This window comes from Ctenocephalides felis, unplaced genomic scaffold (assembly GCF_003426905.1).
Source record: "Ctenocephalides felis isolate EL2017-DRISC unplaced genomic scaffold, ASM342690v1 CF-g0.4_SCAFFOLD_01604, whole genome shotgun sequence".
Classification (NCBI taxonomy): Eukaryota; Metazoa; Arthropoda; class Insecta; order Siphonaptera; family Pulicidae; genus Ctenocephalides; species Ctenocephalides felis.
Window position 1 is genome coordinate 4,004,436 of NW_020537758.1, and position 9,929 is coordinate 4,014,364.

The 9,929-nt window shown below is 30.0% G+C and overlaps 1 pseudogene; it reads left to right on the top strand.

The window, feature by feature from the left end:
• Nucleotides 1-256: 256 nt before the first annotated feature.
• Nucleotides 257-9,651, top strand: LOC113372861 (annotated as a pseudogene).
• The last annotated feature ends 278 nt before the right edge of the window (nt 9,652-9,929 follow it).

The window sequence follows — 9,929 nt, forward strand, 5'->3', positions numbered from 1 at the left end:
AATTTTTGCGCAAAGTATGACTGTAGATTTTAAACATTTTTTAGGATCATTTATAGGGGTAGTAGAATCCTAAAATTTTAGTATGTCGTTTCTCAAAAACCATATTATTAGCAAAAAATAGCAAAACTAGTAAATTCAAAAAAATTCTTTACAAAAATGTTTTTTTCCAGGAGACCGCCTGACACCAACCCCCAGCAACCCAGACCTGTCTGTCGCCCTGCATTTCGACCCAAAAAACAGCACAAAATTTAATAAAAATGGCAGGCAGCGTTTTGCCCAGAGACCCTGGACCCCAACACACGCAGGGGCCACATCGCTGCCGAATTAGGGACCAGCCCAGGGCCGGCTTGCGTGACCCTACCATCGTACATAGGATGTAAGTGGATAAAGGACGCTTTTTTGTATTTGTACCTGTAACTCGGGCAAATTTTGTGCTAGAGGATGAAATTTTGTGAAAATATTAAGTACAGTATATAGTATGATACTAAAAATTTTCATCCCTTATCTATTACCAGGCAAGGTGGTAACGAATTCGCGCGTGCACAGAGGGCCGGCCTACAGCCTGGGCGCCCGGCAACAATTCAAAACACTGGGATGCGGCCCAGGTCCGGGTACGTACAACGTCCAGGGTTTGAGCAACAAAGGTAAGATTAATTATAATTTTTTTTTATTAAGTGTCTTTTGTGGGCTTTTCTTGGCTTTCTATGCTGGTTACTAATTGTTTCAAACTAATTTTGCGGACTTGAAAATCGCGTTTTTAAATTGGGTGTTATCCGAGTCAATAAAGGAAAAAAAGCCCAGAAACAGCTTCGATTTTGTGGAATTTAAAATTTATTTGGATGGTATATAAGTGTCTCATATACTTTTATAAAAAAAATTAAGAAACTACTAGTTTGACTCGCTTGTGATGTCCATGATCAAATATTTAACATATGATTTTAGGTTGTTTTCATGCATTTCTTTAATAAACTGGAAAATTTTGTTCTGCGTACTCTTTTTTTGTTACCTTAGCGTACTCTTTCTTTTGTTAGATTGTTATAAAATTTACTATAAATCCATATAATTTTTTGATACATTCTCATAAGAAAATTTAAAATCATCAATCTCTTTGATTTTGTTTCGCCCGTGAACAAATATTCAATATATATAATCGGGACATTTTTCTGCATTTTTCTAAATAACTGGAAAACTTTGTTCTGCGTACTTTTTTAGTTGGCTTACCAGAAACTAGATATCATTTACTATGATTCCATGTAAACTTTTTTATACATTCTTATAAAAAAATTCAAAATCATTAATGTAATAAAAATAAAGGCGAGTCAAGTCTTTGAGCAAATTTTCCACATACTTTTTCGGGACATTTTTTCTGCATTTTTTAAATTTACTTCAAAACTTAGTTTCAGTGCACTTTCTTTAATATAGCTTAGCAGAAATAAGATTAAATTTACTAGTATGTTGTAATAAACTATCTTATACATTCTTATGAGAAATTTTTAGAAAAATGCAACTAGTTTTACTCGTCGAGCAAATGTTCCATATATGGATTCGGAACATTTTTCTGCATTTCTTTGGTTAATTGGAAAATTTAATTTCGGACATAAATTTTTAGTTAGCTTATATAAAAAGCTAACTAAAATAATATTCGGACATAAACTATATAAAAATTACTACGATTTTTATAAACTATCTTACACGCTGCTATTATAAATTTATAAATAAATTTAGTTTGACTTACCCGCAAGCAAATATTTACCCTAGGGATTTGAGAGTTTTTTCTATTTTTTTTTTAAATTAACTTGAAATTTTTTTTTCGTATACTTTTTTTAGTTAGCTTCGTAAAAACTAGATAAAATTTATTACAATGATTAAAATATCTGTATTTTTTATCATTATACATTTATACGTATCTTGAATCATTGTAAAGCTATTAGGAAAATAAAGTGATTTTTGTTGTAATTCAAAAATATATTGGAGCTATTGTGAAATGTGTAGTTTTAACCTAATTTTCAATATATCATAAAAATCTAGTTTCTACATTTTTTGGACCAAAAATTTTGTATGTGATACTTGCATCATTAAAAAATAAATTATTGAAGTTAAAAATATCGTAGAGTAGTAAAAATGTTTAAATATAATTTTATTTGCTCAATACTATAATAAATTTAATTTTGATTCCATTTCTGTTATAGTAGATATACGAGTATATATATATATACATATATATATATATATATATATATATATATTGATATCTTATATATAAAATTCTTCTGTAACTATGTATGAATGATTAGTCCTTCTAAACTATAATTCGATTATAGAAATAAATGAAAAAATTACAAAAAACGCTAAAATTATTGGATAACCTTTGGTATTAAAATAAATAAATTTGTTTTATTAATTTGCAGTGTATAATTTTTAATATACAATTTTATTGAACATATTTTAATATTTGTTAAAGGGATAATTAAAGTGTAACTGTAGAAATTGAGAATCATAATTTTATTTGGAGCAGTTCTACATTTAACATCACTCATATTTGTGCAAATAGTAATTCGAAAAACAATAATTATTATTTTTAACTTAACGGTGTAAATATTAGTATAGGATATTAAAAAAATGTAGATGGGTACGGGACAACGTCTGTTGGGTCATCTAGTATATATATAAGATTTAGATATATATATATATATATATATATATATATATAAGATTTAGATTTTTTGCTCGACGTTGAGACATATGCAGAGAAAAATATATATATATATATATATATATATATATATAATATATATATATACATTGTATGTAATTTATAGTCGGTGAGAATGTTATTTCGTAGAATTTTCAGAAAATTAAAAAAAAAACAGTGGTGATATAAAAAAAAATGAATTACAATTTTACAAGCTTTTAAAATCAAGTTGTTCATCATACGTATACGTATACAAACACGCATACTTTTTACAAATTTGATCTTGCGATTCAGAATTACCTGAAATATCGAGAAAACACAAAATTTTATAAACCAGATTTTCTGGCAAAATCTTTTTTTTTTTTCAAGAAGTTACAGATAATATTAACAAATTAGAAGCTGTTCCTGATATTCCCTTTTTGACTCCTTTATTTACTCGGCTACATATATTAGGTTGTCAAATACCTCCCTTCCGCTTTTTTGCTATTGCTTTATAATACAAAAAGGCGGAAGGGAGATATTTGACAACCTTATATTTATATAACAAAATCAAAAATCCACTTTGGTCTCAACATCACACACTACCCCTTTAAACCATCTCCTTTACCAACCCCTTTCAACCCTATCTAATTCTATCACCTTCGCCGTTCTTTGCCCTCATCCGCCTTCATCTGCCTTCTACCAGGCAAAAGATCACCAGATCGGCGTGACGCTGAGCGGCCGCCACCGGCCTGCCGCCGCCAAGGACGTGTTCCCTTCGCCGTGCCAGTACGACCCTGCTCCGGCCATCAGCAAACTGGCCGCGTCGCCCAAGTACACGTTCGGGCTGAAGGCGAAGCAGGGCCGCGTCTGGATAGGGCCCGGTGAGGAGATAAATAGATCGATGATTGTAATAGAAATATAATCGAATTATAATAGATTTTTATTAGATTGACAATATGTCGATTGGTAGATTTATAGATGACGAGATGCGTTTGAGGTCTGATGCAACTTTAACCAATTTAGAATACCACAATTAGAAAATTGTGGTATTCGCGGACGTTCGCTCAAACTATTTGAATCTTACCTGTCTAATCGAACACAAAGCGTTTACTTAAATAACAATCACGAGCAAATAATTTTCGGATAAATTGACAAGTACATTGGGCGTGCCCCAAGGATCAATTTTAGGGCCTCTCTTATTTCTCATATATATTAATGATTTACCTCATTGTACAAATCTTTGTGATTTTATTCTTTTTGCGGATGATACCAGCGTTATCATCAAGGCCAAATCTCTTAATGAATTACAACATAAATTAAGCGTGGTTATGTCAGAAATAACGAAATGGTTTTGTGAAAATAATCTAGTCCTCAATAATGATAAAACCCAAATCATATCTTTTTGTACAAAAAATCGTTTATCCAATAATATTACTTCCTTAACCATCAATAATTCAGCATATAATTTTTCGCAAGTATCAAAGTTTCTTGGTATCCATATTAATAATAATTTAAAGTGGTCTGATCATATCTCTATCTCTCTATCACCAACTTTATCTAGAACATGTTTCATGTTGCGCACCCTAAAACCCAAACTTGGTTTAAATTGCTTACTTTCAGTTTATTATAGCAACTTTTATTCTCACGTTTCATACGGCTTTCAATTCTGGGGTTTTTCATCCAAACTAATTAAAATTTTTAAGCTTCAGAAAAGAGATATTCGATTAATTTTTTCCTTGCCCAGTAAAGCCTCCTGCAGACCCATATTTAAAAAATACAATATTCTAACTGTCCCATGCATTTTTCTGCTGGTAACATTAACTTCCATCAAAAACAATTCGAAACTTTTTGATATGGCTTCGTCCTCCTCAAACTATAACACTAGACACAAACTTATTAAGGCGCGCAAATATAAATTAGGCAGTTCTTTCAATACGATCGACGGTCTAGGTGTTCAGCTTATGAATAAACTTCCACTCAATATCCGAAACTTAGACAGCAAAAAATTTCATGCTTCCCTAGTTAAACTTTTTAAAGACATAGCTTTTTATGACATTAATTTGAATTCAATAACTATTTTCTTGCATAATCCTTATTCTTTATCTATGTAGTCTGACCATTTGATCGCCTGTACAACCATTTTTTTTTTTCATTTTTTTTATTGCTATTTTATTAATTTAATTTTTTTACGGTTTTAAATGAGTATAACTTTCAACCTTGTGCAAGAATTTTGAGCTTGACTGGTGGTCAAATAGACTTTAATATGATGAACTTGATGATGAACATTGTATTTAATGTTCGAATGCTTTTTTTCACCTCTTTTTTTTCAGAAGCGAAATTCGTGCAGCTACTATGATTATTATAAAATTACTATCCTTTTAATATTAACTATGAATAAGCATGACAAGAGCCTGAAATAATATCTATTATTATTGATTACGGCTTGCTTATGAATAAATAAATAAATAAATAAATAAAATAACAATAGCGGCAATTCTCGAAAATTTGCTTCACTCGGTAGATTACGACACCCTTCGCACGACGTTCGCCATTGTGTTTGTCGAAAATAAGATTACAACTTCTGTTCGAAAGGGCCTGAGGTCATGAATGTGAACTTATTAAGAGGTTTAGGTATTAAATAGTAGTTTTTAAGATGCTTAGGTACTTAATTAAGGTTTATTTTTTGACTCAGGTGTTGCCGGTACAGTACTCCGGGAATTCTGCAAATTGGTAATCTCATAGATTTCGAGGTGCTCTTTACGAAAATCAACTTTGCCACCTCAAATTTGAACGTTTCTAAAGTATTTTGAAGTACATTTGTTATTTTTCCCGATTAATATTAAATTTAGGTGTCATTCTAATAATTATTTCGACTTAGTAAGATTTATTTTATTGAATACAAAAAATACAGTTTTGCAAAGCAAATGTTACTTTTTGGGATGAAAATTCAATTTTAGATGTTACTTTAGTAATTATTTCAACTTGGTAACCAAAAACTAAAGAAAAGCGGTTAAACCTTAAACTGAAATCCTATATAGTTTTTTACAGGTACGACTAAGGCGTCAGGTGGTACGACTTAGGCAACTAGACCTTTAAAACCTTTAACACATTTAACGATTTAATGCTATATTTATGAAAAAAAAAATAACAAGTTATACGATAAAGGAAAATCAAGGGCTGTGATGAAAGGGGCGTCTTTGAATGGGTAATTTTTTTCGAATTATTAGACAAATTTGCATACAATCAATTTATAATTTTTAAATTCGTAGTTGAGAATATTTTGAGAAATTTTGCAAAAAAATGCTTTATATAATAAAAATACTATTGAAATCACAAATTTTAATTACTAATTACAAAAAAATTGCTCGATGGATTTTTAGAATAAAAACGTTACAAAAAATATCCAACAAATAGTTAGAAAAAATTTAAATTTATTTTAATAAATTGATAAGTATCCAACTGACGTCCTGTGAACGAATTTCAAATTTTGTAAAAAAAATTGTAAACTAGTTAATTATTTTTGTTAGATTTGTCTAGGAATAATGCAAAGAGCATTTTACCCTTAATGAGTTTGTGAAATATTTTTCATAAAAGTTGATTGTTTTCATACCATGTTAACAAAAATGAAAAATTGAAATCCAAAACGTGCATCAGGCCTCAAAAAACTTTAAGTTCTAGATACGTTTTTATTATTTTGAGCCTTTTTTATTAAATTAGATGCTATTTAATAACTATATAATTTCAAAGAGCCAAATAAATGTGATCAACGATTATATATATTATATATATATATATATATATATATTTATATATATATATATATATATATATATACATATATAATGTTTCTTACGATGAATAATAATAGATGTCCTCCTTATTCTATCTAGTTCAAAGTATTGTTTCCTCCTTGTCAAAATATGAAATTACATAAAATATTGATCATATGAGATAGACGAAAAACACGTTTTTCGTTCCCACGAAAATAATTTTCCTCCCCGAATGAAGAAAACTACAATTATTTGTTCCCGGAGGGGAAAAAGTAGGTTATGTCGGGAAATTCAGTCGGAAAAGTGAATTTATATAATACACAGTTCGTAAAATATAAAGAGAATCATTCAATATTTGGTAGCAGATATTTAAAAAAATATTTAATGTGCACGAAATACAAAAAACTAATCAAAAATCAAAAATATTACTGATAATAAGAATAATAAAAATATTGGATTTTTTTTTAATTAAATGCGGAATATTATTTTGGATTTCAGTCGAGTTCATATAATCTTATCATTTAAATCATTTTATTTCTATAATTAAAAACATAAAATGTGATAACGACAATAAATAACCTAATTTAGTGCCAAATTATTATACGTAATATATAAAAATTATCCGACAATATAGACAAATTGAACAGATTTGAACTCTATATATGTTTTTATTTATTTCGAACAATTATTTATATATTTTTATAAAAACTTATAAAATATCCGTTACAATACAACTTTGTTCTCGCCGTTATTGTCAACAATTTTTATTGCAAAAACGGCAGGAGCAAAGTTGTACTTTTAACAGACATTATAAATATCTATTTAACATGTGAAAATTATTTTTTAATCGATGTTGCAGCCGCTTTTGTTACTAAATGTGTTTTATTTATAACAATTTATTATAAGTGTATGTGTGTGTGTCTATAAACAACTTATTAATCAAGATTCAAAAAAAGTGTTTGTCAGCTATTTTAATTCAAGATGGAAAATGGTGAAAAATCATTTTTGGGCTTTTTGTGAGCTTTGTTATAGAAAAAAATGCTTTGCTGGACTTAACTAACACAAATTTCTTGGTTGGTGACTGGTAAGTAGCTATAATTGCTATAATATAATTTTTCTAGTGCTTTTTAATAATAATTTTTAATTAATTTTAAAAGCTTCTGCAAAGATGCTGGCATTAAGAAAGTATTGATGGGTGAAGTTTTTTAGACATAACTTTTAAATTATCTCGATTATTTCAAAACTGTCTTTGGCAAAATTTGTAGAAGATAAAATTACCTATAAACTTTTCTAAACACATAAATTAGTACAATCAATACTTCGGCTTGTAGAAATTTTGGAACAACAAATAACTCCATTCACCCACTATTAAATTCTACACCAGCTAAATTTCAAATAATTTGTTTAACAAAACAAAAAATTTATTTATTTAACAAAACTAATTCAATACTATTAAAAATATATTTTTATATATAATAAAATTAATTTCAGTAATTTTTCTACAATTTTAATTATTATTTTGAAGGAAATGCTTCGACAAGTTATTCTGAAGAAAAAACCAGGTTGGTCAGAAATGCAGTGACCAGGAATAGTGCATCTTTTAGAGTTTTGACCAACAGGAATGACCAGGCTTTTTTGAATCGTGAAAAAGTTGAACACAGTGATAGAAAAATAGGTAAAAAAATATTTTATAAAAATTATCCGCATGGTTGGCCCATTATACTATTTATAAGCGGTAGTTGTAAACTGATTAGACTTTTGTGTATTCACTTGTTGTATGCGTTGTAATTTTTATACAGTTTGTTTAAAGTATATAGTGTATTTAGGTGATTTTTAGGCGATGAAATTGTGCATAATTTTGTCAGATATAGTAATGCTTTACAGCAACTGTACTTTAAAATTGCCTTAGAATCTCGAAACGTAAGTCGAGTAAGTACATTTTGAACGAACATTTTTTACATTTTTTTTTTTTTGTATATGCTAAACTATGCGATTTATATAGATGATGTATTTGGAGAAATTATATAGAATTAAATTCTGAACAAAATTTTCTAAAGTCAAAAGTCTCTACAGTAACTCGGTATACTCGTAAAACGCCATCAAATGTTACAAATATTCTCAACACTTGACATTAATATTGGTCAGTAGCCTTAGGATTAATTTTTACCAAAAATTTAGGATGCCTGATTTTTGCAACTCTATTCATTTTGCATAGTAGATTTTTGGCCAAATCGGTCAGTAAAATGCATTACCAAGATTCCTTTACCAAGGGCCACATTTATTTATCATATCCTGAAGGTAAGTCCCATATTTTCTCCCAGGTTCAGTTCAACGAGTCCAAAAAACGACCAGCAAAAATGGACTAAAAAGTTACCAGCAAAGCACTGAGAGCAGTCTAAGACATGGTGCAGGTTTATCCAAACCCCCAAAAACCAGTCCAGTAAAATCCAGTGAACATTCACCAGGTAACACCAAATTTGTTGTCAGGGAAGAAAGCAGTAGGTTGATTGATTTTAGGGAAAACCAACGTCCAGAAAGTAGAAATTCTGTGGTTAGTTCTATCACAGGAGACAGATTGTCATCAAGTACTCTGGTACAAGACCAGGAACGTTATAGTAAACAAGAAGGACACGTCACGACTAAATATAAGTACAAAGTCAACTTATCCAATGAAGGAACTAGTTCTATTGACCATCAACGTCCAGAAAGTCGTACATCAGTTGCAAGTAGTTCCAGAGAGCAACAAAGTTTTACCCAGGATACAACTGATCAAGGTCAGCAGGTTATCAAAAGGTATATTGTGATACCAAGTGATTTGGAGACAAGTACTAAATATTCTGGTAAACGTGAATCTAGTGAGTTTATACAGGAGCAACAAGGATCTGGTGGGCACCAAAGGCATGTTGTGACAAAATATAGGGTTATTCAAGGAGATTTACCAGAACATACCGAGACTGTAATCACAAACCCGACAAATTAGTTCTGGTGACTCTCGTACTTCTGGTAAACACGAGTCTAGATCTATAATTCAGAAGGAACAAGGTTCTGGTGAAAAAATTGTGACAAAATATCGAGTCATCAAGGTGATTTACCAGAACATACCGAGACTGTGATCACAGATAACCGACAAATACTTTCTGGAGATACTAGTACTTCTGGTAAATATGAATCTAGTTCCATAATTCAGAAGGAACAAAGTTCTGGCAAGCAAGTCGTGACGAAATATCGAGTCATCCAAGGTGATTTACCAGAAACTACTGAAACAATAGTCACAGATAACCGACAAATTAGTTCTGGTGACACTCATACTTCTGGTAAATATGAATCTAGTACTGTAATTCAAAAAGAACAAGGTTCTGGCAAGCAAGTTGTGACAAAATATCGAGTCATTCAAGGTGATTTACCAGAACATACCGAGACAATAGTCACAGATAATCGACAAATTATTTCTGGTGACAATAGTACTTCTGGTAAACACGAGTCTA